This window comes from Melozone crissalis, unplaced genomic scaffold, assembly GCF_028551555.1.
Source record: "Melozone crissalis strain CALT ecotype California unplaced genomic scaffold, PUWL_Pcris_2 ptg000260l_1, whole genome shotgun sequence".
In the NCBI taxonomy this organism is placed as follows: Eukaryota; Metazoa; Chordata; class Aves; order Passeriformes; family Passerellidae; genus Melozone; species Melozone crissalis.
Window position 1 is genome coordinate 423,421 of NW_026536015.1, and position 15,972 is coordinate 439,392.

Here is a 15,972-nt window from a genome sequence, read left to right on the forward strand (position 1 = left end):
TTTTTTATTGCAGTGGAAGTACAAGATTCCACATATGAGCCCATCGCTCATCCAGAATAATTACCTGGGATTTTTTTACTTTATTTTATAAATGATTTTTTAATATTTTAAATTTTTTTAGGACTCATTCACATCAAATAGCCCCAATGAATCGGGGACTTCCAAAGATACTAGTGCAAAGAGAATTAATCTCTTCAATGAAACAGTTCTTTCACATAATTATTTAAGAAGATTATCATATAGTACTTGTTTTAAATCCCAGTGCAACTGTTCAAATTTTTAAACAGATTTAACTTTTAAAATTTTATATTATATGATGGAAGAAACACTCATAGATTCTCCTTCACTATCCTGTACCTCTTTGGATTCTAAGTAAGATCCCCTTAATTGGTTCCCTAAATTAAACTTTTGAGATTGTCCTCACCATGGTGTCACAAAGAACTTAAAGGCGCTAAGTATTTTTTGATTTTTATAGAATTTAATAGTATTTATTGTTTAATAGAATTTCTAAGAATGCAATTAGCATTAGATGAAGAAACACTTATTTGCTGGACTGACACTGGTCATGTTTCAGTTCATGTTCCAGTTCATCCTGTGAGCTCTCCCATGATAGCCAATGCGGGAAGTTTCTTTTTGTGATTCCTGCTGTAGTTTATTGCCTTGCTGCATTCTCACAAACATTTTGAGGTTTCGTACCATTACACCTGTGATTCCCCAGGGATAGGTGTAAGCAAATTATTACCTTTTCTCAGGACAGGTTATATCTGGGAAATGGTAGATTTGGGCACAGAAGCTCTCCTTCAATTTTTCTTTTTCTAGTAAAATATCATTTGAAACCATAGTATAAACTAATGGAATGATACAACCGCAGATTGATTCCTAAGAGGAGGAATCATCCTCCAAAATGTCATGTTTCCTTTATGTGTTATAACTTTTTCAAAGTATAAGTGAAAGTAGACAATCCATGGCAGCAATTTGTTAAACTTTATTAATTGTGAGCCATACATTGAACAGTTCACCTGTTGAAAATAAAAACTATGTAAATTAGACGTGTCCATACATCCATACCTTCACAAGAAGTATGTCTGCTACATTCATGTTTGTGAGTTAAGACTCACCATATCTTCATTCATCAGATATTCAGACAATTTAGCTTTCGTTGAACAGGGCAGCTGCTACATTCAGTGAGGAAATGGTGAAGGAACTGTTTCTTTTATAGTTATGAAAGTCCCATGTCAAATTCAGGAATTCTGTGTACTGGTACTAACTTCTAGAAGGTGTTTTCTTCTTGAGAAGTGCTGTAGCTGTCTGGATGCCCTCGCTGGGCTTGCAGAGCTGTAGGGCTGCGCAGCCTGGTAGGAAGGAAGGGCTGACCTGTGGGGCCTGCCCGTGTTTCAGATTTGCCGCAAGCTGAACGGAGTGCGCTTCACCTGCTGCAAGAGTGCCAAAGACAGGACATCCATGTCAGTGACACTGGAGCAGTGCTCCATCCTGAGGGACAAGCACCAGCTGCACAAAGACTTCTTCATCCGGGCGCTGAATTGCATGAGGAGGTAGGTGGGGCTCCATGGAACTCTGAGCCAGGCCAGGGCTGCCGGCGAACAGGGCCTGAGGCTGGTTCTGAGGGCCCAGCAGAGCCCAGGCTGGTTTTGAGTGCCCAGCTGAGCCCAGGCTGGTTCTGAGTGCCCAGGGCCACGGGCATACAGGGTCTGAGGCTGGTTCTGAGTGCCCAGCAGAGCCCAGGCTGGTTCTGAGTGCCCAGGGCCACGGGCATACAGGGTCTGAGGCTGGTTCTGAGTGCCCAGCAGAGCCCAGGCTGGTTCTGAGTGCCCAGCAGAGCCCAGGCCTGCCTGCACAGGGTCTGAGGCTGGTTCTGAGTGCCCAGCAGAGCCCAGGCTGGTTCTGAGTGCCCAGCAGAGCCCAGGCCTGCCTGAGCAGCAGCCTGACTGCTGCTGGGTCACCTCAGGGCAGGCTCTTTGCAGCGGTGTGTTTTATCTGTCATTAACAGTTTGTGAGACAGATATGTGAAATCTTGCAAGGGTCAGCTCACCGACTGTAGAATATGAGCAGTAGTCTGAGCAGCAGTTGCTTCTAAAAAAAGCTATATTTCAATTTTGAGGGTATTTTAAAAACCATTTGCGCAGTCATTAAATTATTTGTTCGACATCTACACAAACACTGAGAAAGCAAAAGAAAAATTTGTTACACATGGCAATTCTTACTAGTCACGTTATTGAAAAGAAACATCCAAGTAGGTTTGGACTGGTGGTGTTTGCCACTAATACCTGATGAAATCTTTACTGCGCTTTAGAAGAAGTGAATTAAAACATGTTTCATTCTAAATTGCAACTATGCAGAAATTGAGGCTGATATTATCAGGAATGTGTAATTAAAAGATGTAAAGATTTTTCATTACCTGGGTCTTTGATGAATAAAAAAACCTTCTTAAGCAAACAAATTTCAATCATAAAATTAATCCACATGCTAGATTATCTAAAGAAACTTTCATCATTGGTTTTAATGAGCTTAATCCATATATTTTTAATCATATAATAACAGTTCTAATCACATTGTCAAGAGGAGTTTTAAAATGTGTATCCCCGACACTAGAATAACATATAACAATAGAAAACTAATAGAAAATATTTTGGTCAGCCTGCAAAGTAACTGAATCATATCTTGGACTTTTCTTAAACACAAATTGTTTGTATGGTGGCTTTATAAAGATCCTAATAAGTAAACAAGCATGTTTATGGTCTGTAATGGGTAATTCTGGACCTTCATATTTATTATTGCCAGAATAGGTGCTTAATGTGTAGATTAACACTGTAGGTTTGCCCACATAAACCCTTTGTCCTTTGGCAAAGATAGCTGCTCTAAAGAGAAAAGGTAATTTTATAAAGAGTAAATGAGCTGAGATGGCTTAGCTGTAGGTTTAGTTCACAAGTGCTACTAATGCAGTGAGATGCGGTGTGTTGAACTGAGCTGTATTGTTTTGGATGTATTGCACCTTGCATAAATCCCTCAGTCTCTGTAGTGATTCAGTGAGTGAATGAGTTTTGTGCAGTCTTTCATAACTACATATTTTATCATTAATGAATTCTGACTTTTCTGTGTTAAATTTTGTTTGTTGGCATTTCAAATGCTTTTTTTTTTTTTTTCTTCTGGTATGTCTCCAATAAATACAAAAGTATGTAAGCTACAGTAAGTTACCAGACAGGAAAATAATTTAATTACATAAAATCACCATAATGTTAGAATAGCTTTGAGTAGAGTAGGAGATTGGAAAATTTTCACAGACATAAATATAATTTTAAAAAACCTGAACTTGTTAGTAAAAAAATCTAGTAGGTTTTTGTAGATCAAAATATAAATGGTTTTGAGTGGGTTTATGTCGTGTGACTGATTTGAAAGTTGAGAAGATTAACACATTAGTTATATTTGCAGGCAACAGTAATTTGAAGTCACAGAAGAATATTGTAAAGGCAAAAAAATCATAATACTTAAAAATTAAACAAGTAAATGGGTATATGAGGTTGCAGCACCATTACAAAAATGTAAAATCTATCAGTTATGCTGTAGTTTCAAACAGACAAAAGCTTTATCCTGCTCTTGCCCTGTATATGAATTTCAGAACTGAATTAAAGTAGGTGAAAAATGAGTTACTTTGACTTGGGTGATAGGATTGTCTGAGGACTAAAGCAAAGGGCTTTGCAGTAGTGGCAGTAGCATACAAAATAATTTGCACCATCAGGATAATAAAGAAATAAATCTTCTAACTATGCTGGTTGCTATCAGTCTAACACAATACTAGAGGTTTAAAAATAAAATATAAAAAAAACCCAGCCAAATTCCTCTTTTTCCCTCCCGAATTCAAAATTTTCACATCTAAGAAGAGAACCTATTTTCCTTCAAGGGCAGACAGAGAAAAACTATTTGCCATTTAATTTGCAATTTTAGCAGTTTTTTTCCCAGTGAATCTTCTCTAGATCACTTTGTTAAAGTTTGTCAATCAAATCCCTTTGTGCTGATTGCCACAAATTGCTTTTAAGCCTTTCAGAAGAACAAGTAGACATGAAAAATTCAGTTTTACCATCTAGAATCCTAACAGTTTGGGTTGACCTTTGAAAGGCTTCTTTTAAGAGTTAACAGTGTAGAGACTGCTGTGAAACTAAGTGAACTGTAGAAGTAAATGGTGATTCAAAAGCAGACTTTATTGGAAATGCTATAATTTTGAGATATGAAAATTATAAAGGTGCCTGTGTAGCCATTAGACTTTTTCTTTGTCTGCCAGTGGTGACAGAGCTTTTGCAGTGGAAAAGGGAAGCATGTGTTTACAGGTTCATGCTTCCTTGCCACCAGCAGCTTGGAGATGCTGCCCTCCTGTGTGCTGCTGCTTTTCAGCTTCTTCAGGGTGCCCAGAATTTTGAGCAATCCAGAAATGATTCCCAAAGTTTCAGCATATTTGCTTTGGTGTACATTGCATAACTCTGTTTTGGAAAATACTGCCTGTAGCTGTTCTTTTAATGACTTAGTTTGTAAGTGGAATTGTTGTCATTTAGTGATAAACTCTACAATGTTTGTTGCTTCTTTATAAAAAAAGGCTGTACAAGAATCCTTCTATTAGTTCTTCCTTTCACTTATGAAAAATGTGGAAAATGAAGCAATGATGGCAATGCACACTTTATCATTTACAACATGTAATAGATGGCTTTGTCCTCGGTCATGTCTGGCCATTATGATGCTGCAATTGATGTGTACCTGGAGCAGCCATTCTATAAATAATTCCACATGTTATAATTTCCTTGATATAGGTTTGTGACTTCCATTGATCTTAGTGGCAGGCATAGTTCAGAATGAGGAAAGTCAATATATCATCCCCTCTGTATCAAGTGCTTGTAATTCACATCGTATTAAAATCCGGTTTATAATGTCTCTGCCACTTCCAAGTCTCTTTTTGCAGGCATCAATATTCTTATTTTTCCCTTCACCCATACCTGAATGTTTCCTATAATTCAGTGTTAAGTCTATTCCAAGAGACAGAGAGCCACAAAACTGGTTTGCCTGAGTTCATTGCAGTATCTGTCACATGGTTCTATTTTTTTGGTCTTTAGAGCTGACTGCTGTTAAGGGAGGATGGACTGGTGGGCAATGCATAATGAAGTAGATCTGTAAAAAAAAATAGATTTTTTTCCCTTTTTAAAATTTATTTATTTTCTGACTCTATTTAGCTTTATTGTTTCAGTGACAGGATCCCTTTTGGAGGCTGTGGGTCGTGAATAACCTCAGGATCTCCTGTCATTGGGCATGTTTCCAATAAAGCCTCAAAGCAGTAACAAAGGCCATGACAAATCCACTGTCTATGGTGAATCCTCCATGCTGTCAGCCTTATCATCGTTCTGAGCTGGGCACAACACCTGTCACGTGTTTCTGACATTGAATACAAAATTTGACTCAGTGTGGCACACACTGTTTCCACTTGAAACGGTTAAGGATATTTCAGGGTGTCTTAGATAAATTGCCTATCAAAAATCTCCCTGAAGCACGAGTTCAAAGAATGAATGATCTGGACAAGTATTGGGCTTTTGATGAGCCAATTATAAAGAAAATATCTCCTTTTTTAAAGAGCTGTTTGAGGACATTAAAAATGAGTGAGTTGAGGAGGAGGAATATCTGACCTCCACCACCTTTTCTTTTTTCATTTAAAAGTATAAGCACAGTGCAAACAAAACTTGCAAAAGGCAAGCCTGACTTCCAGTATAGATTTTTACATCATTCTATGGCTCTTTAGAAACTTAACATCTCTATTTGGAGGTGGAAGCTGTAGATGATTTGCATCACCTGATGTACTGATAGGAGCCTGGGCATTAAGTAACAGTAAGGTCCAGTTTTGGTGCTTTGAACTGCCATCCATCTTGTTTTCTAAAAGTGAATTCACCTGTTGTGATTAGACAAAGCTAGCATGCAAGTAGTTAGATTATTGTAAAATATTGTTTGGTGTTCACTTTTGAGGTTTTTCTAGTTGCTTATGGAAAACTTCATTAATTTTCTCATTCATTTAGTGCTTTATTGCTTATTAAGAGCTTCCATGAAAAACTCAGTCTTAGCAGAAATCAGCAACCAGATGTTTATAATCACCAGACTGAGTAATACCAGGTTTCTTCCTGTTATATTTCACTTTGATTAAGATTTCCTGGAAGAGTGTGTGGGAAAAGTCCTGCATGCATGTTCATTATCTATTGAAAATCCAGTTCCTACAGCTGAATTACCATGGCTTTGGCCATGTTCAGCTAAATCTCAGGAAGAACAACACTGCCAAGTCTAAAATTTAGATAAGAAAGAAGCAGGAAATGAGAGTAAGAGGGCAGTAGTAGCATACAATAGCTAGTTAAAGCTATCAAACATGAAATTTCTTCTAGAAGTTACTGGCCTCTAAACAAGTGTTCTTCTCAGAGTAATATAACTTGGACAGGGAGGGCTCATAACTTCCTGTCTGCAGTCCCAGCAACCTACAGACTGTCCAAAGGTGGGAGGGGGCACACAAGGAAGAAGCAACCAGCTGCTCTTCCAGACAAGGTGGTTTTGTGATAGCAGATCCTGCATTCCTTCAGGAGAAAGGTGACGGAGTGTCAGGCTATAGCTCTGGCTGCTTTGTAAAGGAAGCAGATAAATACATTTCTAGGTTTATCTTTCCTCTCATTTTAGACTCCCTTGATCCCTTCATAAACTTAGTTTCCTATTGTAGGAATGCTCTCTGGCTCAGATAATCATCTTTTCTTGTCCAGCAGCCTGGTTTCAGGTTTTTTTTCCCTGAGTCCCATCCTTTGGGATGGAACACTGGCTCAGGGCCAGCCACCATCTCTGGGGGCTAGCCTAGTGCTTAAGATGTACATGACATGAGAGAATTCAGCATTCAATCTCCACATTATCTTTTTCCATTTTTTATTATGATGCATTCATAAGGTGACCAGGCACATTCTGTTATACAATTGTGCTTTCAAATAATTAGGGTCCTATTCAGCTTCATACACTGGATCTGAATTTTTCTATCTCAGGTTCTTTAGGGAAAGAACCTAAAATCATATTGGATACCAAAATAAAAGGAGAGATGTAATTGTGTGTCATCATCAGCCCCCGTATTTTATAACCATAATTTGAGGAACTGTCTTTGATGTATGGGGGTTTTCTCCCTTCAGTCTGCTGCTTTTTCTTTTTCCAATGAGCATTTCCCTGTTTCTTACTCTCTTGCAGTAACATCTTAGTGTGTGGTATTTTTATAGAAACTCTTCTGACAGTGGCTTTTCTCAGCTTAGTTTTAGCAGTAGTTTCTACTTGTTGCTTTCTGTGGCAGCTCTGGTTTGGTGAGTGACATTTTGTAAGCGTGTCCTTACCATTACAGCAGCCACTGGTGACCTTTCACTGGAATCCCTGGTAGCAACAAGTTGTTTCTCAGTATTAACCTGCAATACAAGTCCTGGTAGCTGTTTGCAGTGCAGTGACCAGAGGAGTTTCCATTTGGATCATTATGTGCCTATTATGTATTTCCTACTTTCATGATGTTGTCTGCAGTCAGCTGGAACTAAACCCAGGAATGGAGACAGCAGTATTATATTGCTATCCTATTCTCTAGGTCATCCAGAGATAAAGCTGGGAGATAGTTTGGGGAATTTGCATTCTTAGTAGTGGAGGTCTCTGCTATAATTTGTATGAATAGAAAGCACATGTTTATAAGGAAGTTAATGCAAAGGAAATGTTGGAGTCCTGCCAAAGTGCACAGCCCACTCCACAGCTGACTCCTAATGATAGAACAGTTAAAGTAGTTTCTGCAGCCCTGGGACTTAGTGGTGCTGCAGTTGTCCTGTGGGTCTAACCAAACCCCTAATGCCAAAATCCCTGGGCACTGCTTTGGCTGTACATCTGCAGTGCTGTTCCCGTGCCCTGGTCTGGGTTTACTTCCCTACCAGCCTGTCTCCTCTCCCCAGCCTGCAAGTTGCCATGTGTGCGTTGTCTTCCAGCAGTGGGAAAAGCCCTTGGCTTTTCTGCTCTGTTGGAGATGTTCCTAATGCCCCAGGAAGATGCCAGAGCGCGTTTCTGCCTCTGCAGAGTCTTGTGATTCCAGACAAGGCTTAGCCAAGATCTACAGTCCCTTAGACCACGGAGATCAGAGCGTGGGAAGGGAATCACTGCTCCCTCTCTCTTCTGTTAAGGGATGACATCCTTTGGTATGTGAACCAGCCTCTTTTGTTAGGTTGCCTCTTGCTGAGGGAGACAATGCTTCTGTGTGTGCTACTCAGGAACTTCACTTACTGCTCCGTGAAATTGTTGTGTAGTACATAGATAAGAAACCTTCCTTTCTGTCCCTTTCATTCATCCTATGGGTTTTCTGATGTATCATCAGCTTTAATTTCATGCTACAGCCTCCCCTTGGCTGCACGTCTCCTTACCCTTGTGGGAACACTGTAATGTGTGAGCCTTCTTATCCCACATTTCAGTTTAGCTGAACTCAGTCCCTGTGCCCAAAGAGGATATGTACACATTGCTGTTCCTTCCCCTCACACCAAGAGCTAGCATGTGCCCTTTGCTTCTAGAGAAAGACAGGCTAAAAAGGCATCATATTATCTGCAATAGATCACTGAGATACACTTGACTTTAAAAAATATTTATATTTACTCTTCAGCCCCTCTCCAGTCAGCATTTTTCAGATTTGAGGAACTTGTTTAGATTACTAAAACATTGAAAAGACTGAGGTGCAATCTGATCACACAGTCATGTATTTTATAAAACCCTGTTGTAGGATCATCTGGTTAACAGTTTGTGTCCTGGGTGAACTGAAAATCTGATGAAAATATATAATTCCTGTCAAAATAGTGTTGGCTTTTATATTTGTTTTGCAGCCATCATTCCAAAGTTGGTGGTTTTTTAATTTAAATTCCTTTATAATTCTTTCATAACTGTTGATAGCAGAGCATCTACAAAATACAAAGTAATCAGCTCAGAAAGATTTGCAGCTTCCAGCAAACTGCCTTGTGGTGTGTAGTAAGTAAAATATGTGAGGGTCCAAAGCAGTTTGTTGTGGAGTGTTTTTCATATGGTTTTGGTTTTGTTTCTTTAGGGTTTTAGCTCATGGTGTTTAACCAAGACTGGCATGGTCTCTGTTCTAAGTTTATTTCTCCTAAATGGTTGTTACATTGAAAGCCTCAGGAAAGCAAATGAAAATGGGTAAACTGGCACTGTGGCAGAGGCATTATTGGCTGGTTTTGAAATGATCAAAGTAGCATCAGGGAGAGGTAAGCAGCTACAACAATATCTCATTCTCAAAGATCCATTAAATGATTCTGAAAATCCACAAGAGACTGCTTTGATAATATTGGCTATAACTGGTTTGAGTATTTATTCCACTTGCACTTTTTAAAGTCAAAAGTTTTTTGATTTAAAAAGCTTATAATTGACAACCAAAGGGCAAGAGAAAGAAATGCTCTTGGATCTCTTTCAATTTTAAAGTGGGAGAAAACTAGTACAGAGGTGCCAAGTCCTTTATGACATCCTAGTCCTTCCTTTGTTTGAAATTTCATTTGAATCTACTTTTTCTTTAAAAGGGCCTCTTCTCATAGACTGTTTTGCTTTAAATAAGAGTCCTGTTGCTGTACTTGAGTGTGCAATAGCAAAGCTTGTAAATAATGTTCATTACCTTACTGACATTCACTTTTCTGCATAGTACTAATTCTGTTTTCACACTCCTTCTTACTACTTGGGTTCATGCTGACATAGCAAATGCAGCAATGCTGGCTGCACAATTCAAGGCTCTCTGCCTTCTAGACACTGCTGAACTGGTGTTTAAGCTTTTGAGTGCTGATGGATAGTCTTCCCTCAACATCATCCTGAATAAAATCCTCTCTGGCTTTCCTGCTGTGTGGTAGCCTCAGGGAGAAGGCTGCTCCCTATGTCACCTTTCTCTGTAAAAATTTGCTATCACAATGATATTATCAGCAAATTTGTAGATAACCACATTAAAGTTAGTTTGACATTCATTTGCCGTGTGAAGACGCTTTTTGAATTTATTTTTCAAGTAAGTTGGCACATATCAGACCACTATGATGCTGTTTATTTTCTCTCCTGTGCCATGCAAGGAGCCCAAGATGTGCTGCCAGGTAGAGGTATTTTGCTTTTGCTTCTGTAGGATTGTTTTTCCCCTGTTAAATTACATTGCTGCATTCTGTAAATGCTGTCACGCTCTTGTAGCAGTTCACATCCTTCTGTTCTTTCTTGGAGGGAAAAGTACAATATTTCATAGAATCATGGAATGGTTTGAGTCAGAAAGGACCTTAACCATCACTTCATTCCAACCTCCTGCCACAGGCAGGGCCATCTTCCGCTATCCCAGGCTGCTCCAAGCCCCATCCAACCTGGCCTTGAATGCTTCCAGGGATGAGGCGCCCACAATTCCATGAAACCCTTAGTGTGAACACAGCCTTATGCTTCAGGCTGTCTTTGCTCTACAGGAGATACAGAATACTGTGTTGTGACTGTGGCTGTTGTCGGTCTGACTGTAAGGTGCATAATTTCAATCTAGTAGAGCAAAAGTCAATAAAATGCTTTTCTGGCTAAAGGGGATTGAGATCACCTTTTGGTGATGCTTGACAGGGCAACATTGCATACACCAAAGCTTTGCTTTCTAGGTATGTTGGTCTGTGTTATAGTGCACATAATATGCACACACACACACGTGATTATATACAAATGCAGAATTGTATTTGTCACATTGCTGATTAATTAGATGACTTAATGAAGCGAATTATTTAAAATGGCTTACAAACTTTGCAAATCTTTTTCCAGTTCAGGAAAATGGTTTTAGAGTACTTTATTTCTGCATCACTGTGGTTTCTGATTGGCAATTAAAAGGTAATTAAAACACTTGAGATTTTCATGTCCTGTGTTGCCCTGTAGGTTTATTATCCTCATGTGATGATCTTTGTTTGTAAATGAAAATTTTGGTGGCATAGAAGCTCTAGGAAAATGTAGTCATTTCATACAATGTGATCAAGCTCTTGTTTTTGGTTTTCAGAGGAACTTGAGTGCAGTAACATTTTTCAAATCAGACACATTTTCTTACTTTTACACCAAGGGTATTCACTGGCAAGACAATGCTGGGTACAGTAGTGTAGAAAAGTATTTGTAGGCTTAGCAGACTTTTTAAAAATCTTTTTGTGACAGATGTATCTCAAATTTTATATTTTCTATCCTAAAGGCAATCATTCTTCCTGCTATCACAAAGCATCTTTGGTGCAGCACAATAGGGATTAAAAAAAACTCATTTCAGTCTTAACTTAATTCCAATCTAAAAAACTTGCAATGAGGTGGTAATGAACTTGAACTTAGTACAGATTACCTCCTGCATGCTTACACAGATGTTCAAACACAAGACAGATATTTTTGAGACATAGTTCTCTTCTGAGAGTGTTTCTCTCTCGAGCAGATTAAACCCTGAAATTTTCTGCTTTGCTTGTTGTTGCAGCGAATACGGTAACACCGTTTGGACTTCACCTCCTAGGTTTGAATTAGGTCTACATAAATTCATACCCAGAAGAAGTATGGCTCATGATTATCAGGATGAGATCATTGTAGCAAATAATAGGTTGTTAAGATGAAGAGGCTGATCCTCTGATCAGACCAATCAAAGCCATTTGGAAAGCAAAACTCTATGCTAATGTGTAACCCGATGGAATAATGTGTCCACACTGGGCTAGGAAAAGTCTAAAAGCCTTTCTTCAGACAGGACCTACACCTGGTATTACTGTGGGCTGCCTTATGCAAATACTACAGCTTCGTTATTATTGCACCACATAATGCATTAGGCATCCAATTTCCTTTGTAAATGAAGCAATACATTACTTCAATAGCTACTTTTGAAGCTTTCTGCAACTTAAACCACAGATGTTAAAACAATTGGAATTAAATGAACCCCCTCTGAATTGTAATCCTTGAATAAACTAGAAGGGTTTTTTTAATTATAAGCTTTATTAAATTAAAAATATACTACAATGGAGTGGAAAAAGTCAAATGATCTTATATGGCAAAAATAAAAGCTTGAAGCTCGCTATCCATACTCCATTGGGTATGGAATGCCAAAAGAGAAATAAAATACATTTCATCTTGTTGCAAAGCCTAATGTTCTGTACCACATCATAATGTAGCCCAAACCTGACAATTCCTGGCTCATAAATCTCTTGGTTTTTCTTTTATTTACACTATAGACAAAAATCCAGTCTGTCCTTCAAAAGTACTCTGTCGTCAAGTGAGCTTGAAAGTTTATGTTGTTATCCATCATGTTTGACTATGTTTATGGTGTTGGAGATAAAATCTAGGCTTGTGAGCTTCATATTTTAGGGGATACAGTGGCAGTGCAAGTATGGACTGGAGATTATGAAGCTCTTTGAAGATGAGAGGGAAAAAACATTGGGCGATTGGCATTGGAGAAGTTATTTCCAAAGACCACTGAATTCAGTGCAACACTTATAATCAAGCTGTTTCTATCATAAAACTTTAGATAGCTATTGTATCCCAGTTAAGGACTCAGGTTCCCAATACTGTCCTGGGGAGGATGGTTAGTAGCCTGATTTAGGGGCCCTGAATCATCCTGGGGATGCTCTGTAGAACTAGAGGAAGCCTGGGCTGTTAAATTTGGCACCCAAAGACTTGCCACTCATGGTTAGGGAATGTTGCCTTTTAAAGGAGTTGGATCAGATCTCAGAAGTGTATTCTGTAGTTGTCATGGTAAATACCTGAAGGTGAAATAAAGGTATGAGGGCAAAACTTAGCTTGAGGAAAATTTTGCTGACATCAGAACCTGATGGTCTTTTAAACATATGCTTGTCACTAGACACTAATTTATTTATTATCATGAGGTCAAGGAAGCCAGGAGTTATTAGAAAGAAGAAATGGGTAAGAAACGAAATGTGTACTGTTAAGTTACTCTTTAAACTTTAGCTGCTACAAGGTATAGGCTGCTTGTTTGCTCAATTCATATGATAACTACTGCATGCTTTGCAATAAGGGTAGAAGTCCACTTTGGTTACTTTCCTTGTTTACATAGAGAGCAGTAGCCATCAAGTGATGTAGTTATAGTGCCCTTATGCTAAATTCTTGTTTATTTTCATAGAAAAACTTTATTTGATAACTCTTCCAGGCAAAGTTACTTTAGCTTGCATAATTTCAGCAACATTACAAATTCTGCAGATATTTAGCCATTTTGAGTAGATACATGTGCAGAAGTTATACTTCTATACTGAAGAACACTTTTTCAGTATTTCGTTAGATGTTGCTCTAGTTTTTCTACCATTGTGATTTGATGTGTTTATTTTTGAAAAAGAACTTATAATCAGTGTTCCTTAGTAAAAATATACAGCTAATAATTTGAATGAATGGGAGGGAGAGGAAGCTTTCCTGTATGTATAAAGTATGTCCTGTTTATGGAAGCAAGTGTTTGGTAGAGAGCTCTTTCCTTGCCCTCAGGTTGTCTGTTGCTTCTTCGATTGTTGAATTCCTCTGCACCCAAGAGAACATTATTGGTCAAATCTAAACCCATTACTTTTCCATTGAAATTTCCATTATCTGTGAGCAATTCCATCTTGGGGAGGATTATAATATTTTTCATATTCTGTAGTGTTCTGCATGTGCTTCATTACTGTGCACCATACATGGGAAAATGTCATTTATTATTTCATACATCAAAATACTCTGTCTGCATTGATGAGCCTTCTTGTCTGACAAGTGCAGCTGCTGGCCTGCACTCACATATCTTTAGCTTTATTTGAATCTCATATCTGCCATCATTAACTATTCATGCAAGCAGGAAAAGCAAAGGAAATAGTTCAAGGAATTCAGAGTGCTTGTTTTAACCAACTCCAGTGTTCTAAGAGAGTAGGAAGGATATTATGAACCACATAAAGAGTGCACAAGCCCTGTCCCATGTGTACATTAATGAGATAACAAGAGATGCTTGTAGCTCAGCAAAGATAATTTTTTTAAAATTGCTTTTGCTGTTTAATTGCAGCTTTTGTGTTTTATAGATTTTATTTAAGCTATCAGTAGCTGTACATTAATAGTGCATTTAACACAGAATTGAATACTAATAAAAAGGGACAAGTGGACTAATTTCCATGTGTAAACCAGGCTCTGACAAGATGATGTTAACTGATAATAAGTTTTTAATAAAGGGTAATTGAGAATAAAGCTATAAGAATTGTTGAGATCTTTAAAAAATAACCAAACCAAAATTGTTTAGTTACCAGAAGCCTGTAAGTGCTGTCCAACAGACATAGAAGCTCAGGATTATCCAAAAACCAGGGACAGAATCAGCCTGCTCAGATGTTTTTGGAGGGTGGCTGCCCTTTTTCGTAGTCCCCTGGCCACGAGCAAGTGCTAGAGAGGACTGTGAGTGCTGACATCCCTCACTCACCTGGAAAGGCAGCATTATTCCTAATGAGGTTAATGTGGAGTGAGTTGCAATATAATTGAAGGACATTAGCATTTATTAGAAATTGAAAAGAAAGCAGAATTCCTTAAGGCCTGACATTACAGGCATTTGGAGAGGATGAAATGTTTCTCATTAACAACCTGTGTGGTTTTTGGCTGCACTGTAGGTTTTTCTGTATGAACACCTGGCCTCTGGCTCATATTTATTTGATCCAAACACCTGAAGCATATGAATAAGTGTTATTGGTTTTCCTAGTGACTGAAGAAGGCATGGCCAGAAACATAAGCATACCAGAATATATGAATGTAATACAAATGTAATAATAATGTAACCTTATATACGTGTACGAATATAGTTGAGAACTGTATTCTTATAAAGAGAGTGTAAAATCAGAGGCACTGGCATTGCCCCCAGCACAACCTCAATCTGTGTAGTCTAATATTTTGTAGTTATTTCAAAATACAGGGTTTTTCTGGAAAATTGGAGCAGTGTTTAGCTAAAGTTGGAGCACCGTGAGATGATGAAACTCTGAAATGTACATTGAGCTGTTTTCCTTCCAGTGCACATAATAAGCAGTGCATATAATAGAGCAGAAAAATGCACTGCAGACAAAGGTCACTCTCCACCATCCCAGTGAGACATTTGTACCCACTTGCTACCTTCTGTGTCCCATCCTGGGGAAGGAAGGAAGGAAGGAATACTCCAACATTGCTATTGGCATGCTGCTTCTTCAGAAGAAAATAATAATGGATGAATGTTTCCCACAAAATCTTGGATGGTTCCTTTTTTTTTTTTAATGTTTTGGATTTCTCACAGGAAAACACCCTCTTTTCCCAGTGATTGCAATTGCCACCAAATGTGGAAAGCCCCATTGCTGTTCTGCTTGGCAGTTGCATATGTGGCTTGCTGAACATGTGCTTGGGAACATTCATACTTAAAATATCTCAAACCCAGAGACTCCAAAGTTTCAGGAATTGGCAGGTTCTGTAGAAGGTCCCAAGGCATTGTAGTTTAAACTCTGGTGATAATGTTTCAGCACCACTGGTCATGCGCTTGAGGGAACACAGTCTGCAACACAGGAAAGACTGACTTTATAAAAAACTTCATATGTATCTGATAGTTCAGTCCAGGTCAGGAAATAAATTGCCATTTTTTTCATCTGTCAGAGACTTAGCTCATGGTTAAGTGCTGCTGACAGTGCAGTGAACTCCTCTTGTGCTCAGGGAGTCTTGAGCATAGTTCATAGAGCTTATCCTGAGAACTGCGTCTTTGATCTTTGGCAAACTGACAATTACTGTTACTGCACTGAGCAAAACCATGTCCTTCAGCTCTTTGTAACAGTGAGAAAAATGTAGTGTTATTGCAGAGAGGAAGGTATTTGCACCTGTGTTATAAATTATTTACTCCTTTCTGCCAGCAAAGATTTAGGAATGCAGAAGACTAAAAATTTATTGAATTTTTAGTCTTTAGTGATCTCAAATCTTCTGAAAGTCTTCTTT